Source organism: Peromyscus eremicus, chromosome 12, assembly GCF_949786415.1.
Source record: "Peromyscus eremicus chromosome 12, PerEre_H2_v1, whole genome shotgun sequence".
Taxonomy (NCBI): Eukaryota; Metazoa; Chordata; class Mammalia; order Rodentia; family Cricetidae; genus Peromyscus; species Peromyscus eremicus.
In genome coordinates, this window is record NC_081428.1 from 78,240,950 (window position 1) to 78,252,496 (window position 11,547).

An 11,547-nucleotide genomic window follows, 5' to 3' on the forward strand; every position below is an offset into this window, starting at 1 on the left:
GCATGTCTGTGATCACAGCGTTTGGGAATTAGAGACAGGAGGATGAGAAGTTCCAGGTCACCCCTGGCTACAGAGTGAGTACACTGAATGCCAGAGAGCCTGGAATACAGGGGACTCTGTCTCCAAGATAAAAATGAAAACAAAAGCCCCAGTGCAGGTGAGATGGCCCACCAGGTAAAATCACTGGCTCTGTAGGCTCAACAATCTGAATTTGACACCCAGGTCCCACGGAGAAGAGAGAGCACCAGTCACCTCATAACTCAGTTGCCTCTTCACAGCTTCCTATTTTTTATCAAATGGAATAAAAAACCAATTGCCCCTTAGGGGAATCTTCATTTGTTGACAGGCTTCCTATATCACATAAATTGGCATCATTTTATTTGCCTTTTTCCTATTAATCTGTCTTACATCAACTACATCAGTCTGTGTAGTTTAGGGGGGCACTCTCCTTCAGCTCATCCCATGTCTTGAAGCGTGGCTATGACCAGGGCTGAGAGCCCTGTTCCTCATCAGCTGAGCAGCTTGTTAGACCGGTCCAAGGCAATGACCCACAGGAATCTAACTGTGTCCCTATGTTCAATGATGCCAATTCTCTGAGGAGTTTTCTTGATTATCTCAATCTTAACATGCCTCATTAACAAGGAGCGTCTTGCTTCCTTAGGATATCTTGAGAGAAATCCTGTTTTCTGTTTTTGGTGTTTTTGTTTTTGTTTTGTTTTTTTTTTCTCAAATAGGAGCTCATGTGTCTCTGGCTGGTCTTGGACTGTTTAATATAACTCAGTGAGGCTTTGAACTCTCGATTCTCTTGCCCCCACCTCCCAATGGCTACAATTATGCATTCATATAACCATAGCCAGCTTAAGATTTGATTTTTGGATCTTAAAAAGAATGCCATAGCCAGTGGTGATGGTGCATGCCTTTAAAACCAGCATGGAGAGGGCTGAGGCAGAAGGATCTCTGTGAATTGAGGCTATCTTGGTCTACATAGCAAGTTCTAGGCAGCCAGAGCTTAACATAGTGAGACCCTGTCTCAAACAAACAAACAAACAAACAGATCCCACCACTTCAGCAGCCTCTCAACGACATATGTCTTGTGTTCAAGGCCAGTGGAAGAAACAGTAACTGGAATGTTATGACTAAAATCCTGCCTCCAGCATCCCCAGTAGACTTACCAGTCCTATCCCCAAATACCAATTAAAGAGACAAGGATGCTGCAGAGAGAGCTTCCTTAGTCAATGCTTGTTGGAAAGAGGAAAAGACAAAAGGGTCCAGATGGTCGGGGGCAGGAGGAACAGATCGTCTCTGTTGTAAGAGCACATGTTTACTCCACAGCACAGAAAGCAGTCTGGAACACCACACTGTTAATAGTGTGTTTATTCTGAGTTATCCTTTACCCCAGATGCAATACATTCAGCAACTCAAGAGGAATGTTAGACGCGGGGGTCCTTCCCACTGGTGCACTTGGTGTACATGACCCCTCTGGTACACAGAGAGAAGCAGTGAGGGAAAACGGAATCTCAGAGACAAGGCTGACCGGAGTGGGCAAGATTGACCTTTGGAATGATTGACAGTTGCCTTCATTAACACTTCCTGTGCAATCTGCTTGCTGCAGATGAGACCGTAAGAAACATTAAATACTAGTCTTTTCTGACAAACACTGTAAAACTCTTGTTTCTGAAGAGGAATTCCAGAGTTCATCTTCCCCACCTTATAAAACCGTTATACGAACGTTTGAATGGCTCCACTTTGGTTTACACTAAGCGTGGGGCCCCCATTCACAGAACTTGTTGGCCTGAGTCCTACCACCTTCCTGGTTCATCTCCTTCCTGCTAACCTTCCTGCTAAGACTGTTAGGCAGACCCCAGCCATGGGCAAAACACAGTCCCCACAGCAGAATAAAAACCAAGTACACCCCCTGTCCCGGTGAGTTCGCCCTCTGCTTCTCTGGGCACCTTGCTCTCTTGATCTAGAGTTTAACCATGGTGAGATCGTTTAATTGGAGTGCTGGTCTTTTTCATTGCAACAATGAACTTATTTCTAATATATTTCTAACTTATTCTAATATATTTCTAATATTTCTATGAACATGGCTGAAAAAAATCTTAAGTCCTCTCTAGAAACCAATAAGTACATCATGTCTCAAAATTGAAATCAATGTCTCAGAATTGAAACAAGACAAAGCAAAAAGGTAAAAAAATAAAAGAAATTCAATGAGGGGTCTGGTGTTCCCTCCTTAGTCTGATATAAAAAGGAGTGTGTGATATTAACAAAACAGTCTCAATGTCCCACAAGGGAATACACACAAAGCAACAAAGCAGAGTTAGCTCAGAAAGGCAGTCTGTTTCATAAAGGTTCCATGGTCATTTGTTTGTTTGTTTTCAGACAAGGTTTCTCTGTGAAACAGACCTGGCTGTCCTGGAACTCACTCTGTGGACTAGGCTCGCCTCGAACTCACAGAGATCTGCCTGCCTCTGCCTCCCGAGTGCTGGGATTAAAGGTGAGCGCCACCGCTGCCCGGCTCTGTTTTATGAAGGGTGGGCTAGAACCCAACCCGGGCTAGCAAGCAGTGGGGCCAGCATGGCTCCCATCTGTATTCCTGGCATGGGTGATGACTGGTTCTCAGCCCAAATGTCACCATCAGATGAGACTGGTTAACCAGCACAAAGAACAAGAGTAATCAGCAAACGAGTCCTCGCCGGGCTAACTACCTCTTATTTATAATTTTAGAGTTTCTTACAATTACGGCCTCTTTATTATGTATCTTTTTTCAAACTTTGCCAGTGTATGTTGGCTTTTTGAAGTCTCTAGTACGAGGAAGTTATTATTGTAAGTGAAACACTGGTTTAAAGGGAGCTGCCTTCCCAGGGATGGTGCCTTGACCAATCGGCAGACCTGGCCCAAGCAGAGTGTGAAGTTAGCACTCGGGCCAGAAATTCTATTTTCTTGATCAGAGTTTTGTCTCAATGGTCTTTGCTGATATTTTGCTGTTCTCGGCCATGATGGGTGTCTAGTCTCTGGCAGGGAGAAGGCTTACCAAGGGGCCCAAGGACATTTTTTCACTTTTAGCCAAGAAAGGGGCTGATTACTTTTCTTCGGGCTCTTTGTGACCTAGACTGCCTAGCCAGCTTCTACCTCTGTCTGTATTGTCCACCTCCCTCTGAAGAGGTAACATGACCAGCATTGTGGGATGGGGCCATGGCCCATCTGGCTTCTCTCTGCTGAATCTAGGGAGTTGGATGTGGCAGTTTTGGGGTGCCCCTCCAGAGAGCCTGTCAGTAAGACCCCCATCTGTTAGATGCAGGGAAGAAAAGAAGTCATTGGCTGGGTCTGGAAATAGACATGAGGGAGATGAGAACGCAAGAGTGTTAGTTTTCCAAGTCCCAGGCAGGAGAAGCCTGCACACCGGTATGTCCGAAGCCACCGGCTAATTTTGTTGAAGTGGGCTGGTCCTTCACCACAGATAGGTGCTGCAGTGACCTGAAATCCTGTATCTGTACACCATTCTCTTATCAGTAATAAGATCAGCCAGGCCTGGTGACCACGCCTCTGATCCCAGCACTGGGAAGACAGAGGCAGGCAGATATTTGTGAGTTTGAGGTCACCCTGGTCTATATAGCAAGTTCCAGGCCAGTCAGGGCTATACAGTGAGACCCTGTCACAAAATATAAATCATTAATGAGAAACAGCTGTCTAAATAACATCCCATGTGGATTTAAGTCTGATGTATGGGCAGTGTGACCCCTTGGACTGTTAAAAAATAATCAATCATTTAGGTTTGGTTGCAACACCTTGCTGGATGTTTAAGGTCATGTAAGTGGCCATAATTAATCTTTTGTTTCTGCTAGTTGAGGAGTCTGTCCTCAAGAATCACTCGGGCTTGACAGAAAGATCTCCTCTGACCTTTCTTTTTCCTTTTTCTTTCTTTTCATTTTGGGGGTGGGTGGGAGTTTTCAAGACAAGGTTTCTCGGTGTAGACCTGGCTGTCCTGGAACTCACTCTATAGACCAGGCTGGCCTTGAACTCACAGAAATGTGCCTGCCTTTGCCTCTAAGTGCTGGGACTAAAGGTGTGAGCCACCACTACCTGGCACATACATCATCTTGAAGTCTCATCTTTTACATGCCTAAGCAACTTACTCAGACCATCATAACTTGCATAAGCTTTCTAATTTTCTTTTTCATTCTGGAAACATCCAGCCGTCTTAATCTTCACACACAAATCCTTGTTGACTAAACAATTTCCATGTTTACATCCTTCTAACGTTTCACTTTACTCTCTGGTTTTCTTTCTTAACACCAGGAGGCATAATACCAACAGCAAATAAATTCACTGCCTGTGGTGAGAAGTTTCTCCTCTTGGGGGATAAGCGATGTCTACCCCTCCTCAGAAGATCCCCATGACAGGGCTGGAGAGATGGCTCAGTGGTTACCAGCTGTTCTTCCAGAGGTCCTGAGTTCAATTCCCAGCAACCACACTGTGGCTCACAGCCATCTACAGTGGGGTCTGATGCTCTCTTCTGGCATGCAGGCATACATGCAGACAGAGCACTTATATACATAAAATACATAAATAATTCTTTTTAAAAAAATTCCCACCACAAACCATCAAAGTTCATCCTGAGGCACCAGGGACTATATTGGGCTTACATCCACATGGATGAAGGGTTCCTGACAGGAGTATGGGTGCCCTGAAAGCAGCCACACTGTAAAATCTTTTCCCTGTAACTGCATAGGTGGATCCCTCTCTCCTCAGTCTTTCCCAGCCTGTACAATCTAGCTCTTCCCCTGAATCACGAGGCCAAATGCAGTTACACCAGAATTGGACACAGTTGGCTGAGAGGAGAGGCTGGGGACTCAGTGAGGGTCCTGTGACCCTTCTTACCCCTCCTCTGTGAAGGAATATCTACAATCAAGCCCAGCTGTCATGATCTTTCATAAGCAGCCACCATGGGTCTCACAAAGATGGCAGTTGTTTGGCTTAGAGGATGTGCTGGGCAATGTCAACTTAATAAAAGAAAGCTGAATTCAACTGACACACATAGGTTAATGAATAAATTAACATTAATAAATAGTATGCCTATGTGCACACTATTAAACTGTGAGGCTTTGTAAGTTCCAGGTAAACGTCATGGAGAACACAAGGCAGTCTGGATACAGTACATGGAGTCGCTACCATAGCTGTGCCCTTGGTTTTGGATGAGTGCTTGTAGCAAATACAGAGAAGGAGCAGATACAGAGCAAAGCATCATCAACTAGATGTTTACCACACCCCGCAAACTCAACTAAGGAATCCCTGCTCTGATTCTGGAGTTGCTACTGAGAGGTCTTCAGACAGAGTCCTCTCTATCCTCTCCATGGATGAGCATCCCATTAGCTGTTTTTACCACAGACATCTTTATCTCATGAGGTAAAGAACAGTACATACAAAAGGTATTGTTCCAGCCGGGTGGTGGTGGCGCATGCCTTTAATCCCAGCATTCAGGAGGCAGAGGCAGGCGGATCTCTGTGAGTTCGAGGCTAGCCTGGTCTACAAAGCAAGTTCCAGGAAAGGCTCAAAGCTACACAGAGAAACCCTGTCTCGAAAAACCCAAACAAACAAACAAACAAAACCCAAAAGGTATTGTTCCTTTATAAAAACCAAGTCATTGGTTTACACTCAACAGGAGGACTTGCTGTTGAGTCCAGTGACAATTGTCTGGAGCCAAAGCCCTTTTAACCTGTATACATTTGTCCAGATGAAAAATGAGACAGAGGCCAGGCCCGGTGCCCCATATCTTGTATCCCAGAGGCAGGTAGAGCTTTGTGACTTTGAGGCCAGCCTGGTCTACACAGTGAGACCCTTTCTCAAGGAATCAGGACCCAGCCCAGCCTGCACCTCCTGCCTCCTCCAGGCAGGCCAATTCTCCATCTGTGGTCGCTGTCCGCTGGCAGCAGCTTGTCTGGCACTTGGACATCTACCCTTTGGGTCCTGGTCCTGTCTGGGCCTTCCCAAGTTCTCCCTGAGCTGCACATTCACAGGAGTTTTCCAAGTCTAGACACCTCACAGTGTGGCTTTGATAGCCAGCCGGCGTTGGAGGCACGTGGCTGGGAAAACTCTAAAGTCCTCTCTACCAGTAAATATGTCCTGCAAAGTAATGTGTCAAAATTAAAACTGAACAAAACAAAAGTTCCCATGCAGGTCTGGCATTACCTCCTTTTCTGATATGAAAGGGGTGTGGTGATCACCTGAGGAGAGACCGCAGACAATTTCCTCACTCCCAAGCCCGTCATGCTGCCCATCTAAAGGATCACAGCCAGCTCTTTACCCTGACAGACCCCTGCATTTCCCACAGGAGAGAGACTTGCTCTTGCTGTGTGTGCTCATAAGCACAGTCTCATCTGTTGAGGTCAGACTCTGGTCTCTTTCTGCCTTCTGTCTCTTATGCTTGCTGCCTCAGAAATGCAACAGATGCCTCTCAATGTCATCTGGGTCTTGTTTCAACACACACACACACACACACACACACACACACACACACACACACACCCCACCCCACCCTCACCCCCGCCACTCAGTTCCTAGTCACAAACTGTCGCTGGACAAAGTATTCATAGTACCATTTAAATGCTTGAGTGCGGCTTGGGCTGAGATCAGAGGGATTTGGGACCTGTGTTGGTTGGGATTTAAGACCCTTAAAACCAACCTGTTTAAATAATTAGTCCAAATTTTAAAACCTTAGTTGATTTGTGTGGCACTTGTACCTAGTTAGAAAAGCAGCTGCCTGGAGCCATGTAGTAGCGTCACAAGGCTGCGTCAGACCAAACCACACCAAGGTCCGCCCGCCTCTGCATCCCAAGTGCTGGGATTAAGGGCATGCACCACGGCGCCTGGCCCAGCCACTGACCTTGGACCAGGTTCACAGTACAGGTGCACATTTCCTCCTGTAGAGCAGCTTTAAGAGCAATTATAGAGTCACTGGCTATTCTACAACGGTCATACCACTGTCACACACTAGGCACACCTCGCCGGGAATAGTGAAAACAAAAAACAAAAAACAAAAAACCCAGCTCTCATCATCTTTGTTTATTTGTTTTTGAGACAAGGTTTCTCTGTGTAGCCCAGGCTGTCCTGGAACTCACTCTGTAGACCAGGCCGGCCTTGAACTCAGAGGTCCACCTGCCTCTGCCTCCCGAGTGCTGGGATTAAAGGCGTGCGCCACCACCATGCCTGGCTCAACTCAGCTCTCATCTGAAGGGAATAAGATTCTGGAGCCATTCTGAGTGGCTATGGCCCAGGAACACAGACTTAGGTTGCTCAAAATTCTGTGTGCCAATGAGGAAGCAGTCTCACAGTTTTACAGAGCAGAGAACATCACAAATTGAGACATGTTTAAAATAAGTTTCTGGGTACATCAGAGAGCAGGCCCAGCAAGCTGGGGGAGCTTTTCTCCAGGTCCACACCACTACCTGATGGATTGGTGGGGCTAGTCGTCTGCTCTGTTAATAGGTAACAATAGGTTTTTTTTTTTTCTTTTGGTTTTTCGAGACAAGGTTTCTCTGTGTAGCTTTGAGACTTCCCTGGCTCTCGCACTGATAGACCAGGCTGGCCTTGAACTCACAGAGATCCGCCTGCCTCTGCCTCCCAAGTGCTGGGATTAAAGGCGTGCGCCACCACCACCCGGCTTACAATAGGTTTTTAATCTATTGATCATGTGATGTTAGTTCTGACATAATTTTGGGCCACCGACCAGCTCCAAAATCATGACACAGAGACTTATTAGTTTTGAACGCTCCGCCTTAGCTTAGCTCTTTTCTGGCTAGCTCTTATAACTTAATCTGTTTCTCTTCACCTACATTTTTGCCTTTTTTAAAAAAATCTTTTCTTACTTTCTTGCTGTCTCTATGTCTGGCTAGTGGCAGCTGCCTGGTTTCTGGCCCAGGGTATCTCCCTTGTTCTCTTCTCTCCTCCTTCTTCCTTCATTCCTCTTCTCTCAAACCTAGATTTCTCCTATTTATTCTCTCTGCCTACCAGCCACACCTACTCCCCTCTTCTGCCTAGCTGTTGGCCATTCAGCTCTTTATTAGACCAACAATGCCTTAGGCAGGCAAGGTGAAACAGCAACACATCTTTGCGTAATTAAACACACATCCTTACATCATTAAGCAAATGCAACATAAACAAATGGAACACACCTTTACACAGTTAAAGTAATATCCCATGCTTCCGGCCTTAGCGCCATCTTCCTTGAAACTCCTGTGCCATGAGAGAGGACTGGAGGAAGCAGCGAATGCGCAGGCTGAAGCACAAGAGAAGAAAGCTGAGGCAGAGGTCCAAGTAAACCAGCTTGTGCACCCACGGAGGCTGAAGGAGCAGACGTAAGGGACACTGAAGGCTGGGATGCTGGTACAAGTTGTTGGGCTGTGTGCTACTATCAGTATAAGTCTCAATGGGCCTGGAACATCATCATCGGCTCGCAGAGACCACCTGAGAGACTTTGACTGCTGTCATTACAACCAAAACAGTCCCGCTGGCCTGCAGCCCTGGACCTATGGCATTCCGGACTAGTTCTGTTCTCACTTGTGGCCAAGTGTAACTCGTGTACAATAAACCACCTTTCTTGCTGTCTCAGCTGAAGAATTAAAAAAAAGTAATATTCCACAGCATAAACAAATGTAACACATCTTTGCCCAGTTAAAATGATATTCCACAACAACACAGAGGTGTGTTTCAGGGTATATGATCACACTGTGAACCCTGAGTTTGTATTTGCATTAATTAAATAAAATCAACCTTGGGTCAGGTGGCAAAGCCAGCAACTAGTTGACAGAAAGTAATCATAGGGAGTCTGGAAGATGGGTAGACACACAGGAAGCAGCGGGGAGGGACTTTGAGTGTGGTTGTCTTTTTTTGGTTTGGCGGAGTGGAAAGAAGCTTCTTTTGGAGACACCGGCAAAGAGGGAAGGTCAACTAGTTGCTCATCAAACTCTCTGAGCTAGCAGGTTTTCACCCCAGTCTCTGACTCTTGAGTCTTATTGAAAAATAGAATGATAAAGATGTAGTTAAAGCCGGGCGTTGGTGGTGCACGCCTTTAATCCCAGCACTCGGGAGGCAGAGGCAGGCAGATCTCTGTGAGTTCGAGGCCAGCCTGGTCTCCAAAGCGAGTTCTAGGAAAGGCGCAAAGCAACACAGAGAAACCTTGTCTCGAAAAACCAAAAAAAAAAAAAAAAAAAGATGTAGTTAAAACTACATTTGGTGGCAGCAGCAGGAGACAGATCTGGCAGGATGTAAAAGTCCCACCAGGTTGCTACACAAGAAGCAGACCAGTAACTGCAGAACCGAAATTATTGGCTGAAACAGCAGTAGATTCAGGCAGAACTGCTGTGTCGGAGATAAAACAGCATTTGTGTGCTGTAGTGTGGTGGGTGCTTGTGCTTTGCCATTTTCAGTATTTCCTCTGGCTGAATATTCATTGCTTCTGATGGTTCCCCTGAAGTAGGTGGGTTTTTCTTGTTTTTGGTTTGAGACATGATCTTTTCTTTGGAGCTCAGATGGGCCTTAGACTCATGTCCTGCATCAGCCTCCTCAGTGCCAGTGTCTGACACATTACAGATGGGAGTCTCCATACTCCAGGTTACTATAAATTGTTTTTGGTTTTTATTGTTATTGGTTTTTTTGGTGTTTTGTTGGTTGGTTGGATTTTGATATATAGGGTCTTAGATAGTTCAGTTTGGTCTTGAACCCAGTATGTAGTCAAGGATGACTGTGGTGGTTTGAATAAAAATGCCCCCATAGCCTCAATATTTGAAGATTTGGTTCGCAGTTAGTGGTTTGTTTGGGAAGGATTAGGAGGTGTGGCCTTGTTGGAGGAGGTGTGTCACTGGGGGTGGGCTTTGGGGCAGCAAAAGCCCATGCCAGGCCCAGTCTGCTTTCTCTCTGCCTCCATCTTATGGATCCAGTGCAAACTCTCAGGTACTGCTCCAGTGCCATGTCCGCCTGCCTCGTGCTCTCCAATATGATGTCAGGGACTAACCCTCTGAAACTGTAAGCAAGCCCCCAAATTAATTCCTCCCTTTATAAGTTGCCTTGGTCGTGGTGTCTCTTCACAACAACAGAACAGACTGGAACAGTCTTCCTGCTGTCTTAGCACTGTGACTGTCACAAAGGAGGGCTCAGTGCTTGGAGGTGTGTGTAGAAATAATGATTTCCCCAGAGTGTGTGCAGAAGGGGGTCATGGGAGGGTACCAAAGTGTGTCTTCTGTTTAAGGGAAAGTAGCCACTGTTTCTGGACTCCTGTGTGTGTGTGTGTGTGTGTGTGTGTGTGTGTGTGTGTGTGTGTGTGTGTTTAATTTAAAAGAGTCAGGGGTTTCCCTACCTCCACCCCATCACCAAATCTGCTATTTGGGAGACTTCTCCATTGAAGGGGCGTGCTGACTACTGCATAAAAGCTGAGAAATGGAAGGCATAGTTGGGTATGGTGGTGCATGCCTTCAGTCCAAGCACTCAGAAGGCAGAGGCCAGGGACTCCTGAGTTCTAGGTCCTGTGTCAAAAAAGAAAGGAAGGAGGGAAGAAGAGAGGAAGGGAGGGAGGAAGCTGGAGAGACAGCTCAGTGATTAAGAGCACTTCCAGAGGACCTAGGTTTGATTCCCAGCCCCAACAGGTCAACTCACAACTGTCTGTAACTCCAGCCTCAGGGAATCCAAAGCCTTCTTCTGCCCTTCTTTGTCACCAGGCACACACGTGGTGCACACACATACACGCACGCAAAACACTCATACCTCACTACCCCATCCCTCCATCCCTCTGGCTTCTCGTGGCCCGGAGATTCCACAGCGCCTCCTATTGGCCGCTCGTTTTCATGCAGGGTCCTCGCTGGTCCCAGCCAGGCAGCTCCGGCGAGGAGGGCGGGGGGTGGGGTGGGGTGGGGTGGGGTGGGTGGGGGTGGGGTGGGGGTGGGGGGGAGGGGCTGGGGTGGGGGCAGGGGGGTCCCCGAAGGACTTTATATAGTTGACGGATTGACTTGTGCTGAGCTCCTAGTGTGCACAGGGCAGTGTGTTAGGCATGGGGATAGTGTGATGGAAAGCTGTCCGCTGTGTGGAGACCAGACCCCTGATAGACCACTCGCTTAGGTAGCAACACCCAGAACCATGCCTGGCATATCCTGGGTACTTGGTAATGCCTGTTGGATGACGGGTATTCATGATTGCACGTAATTGCCTATTTTGTGCAGGTTCCTTACTTGAAGCACTCCTTAAGGGCTCTAACCAACGGCTTTCTAAATTTTTTTTTTTTTTTTTTTTTTTTTTTTGGTTTTTCGAGACAGGGTTTCTCTGTGTAGCTTTGCGCCTCTCCTGGAACTCACTTGGTAGCCCAGGCTGGCCTCGAACTCACAGAGATCCGCCTGGCTCTGCCTCCCAAGTGCTGGGATTAAAGGCGTGCGCCACCACCGCCCGGCGGCTTTCTAAATTTTTAATTAGCTTATAAAGTATGAAGATTTTTAAAAATGGCTTTTTTTGTTGATTCGCCTCCCTGCTCTTCTCACTCCTCTCCCCACTTGTACTTTCCACTCC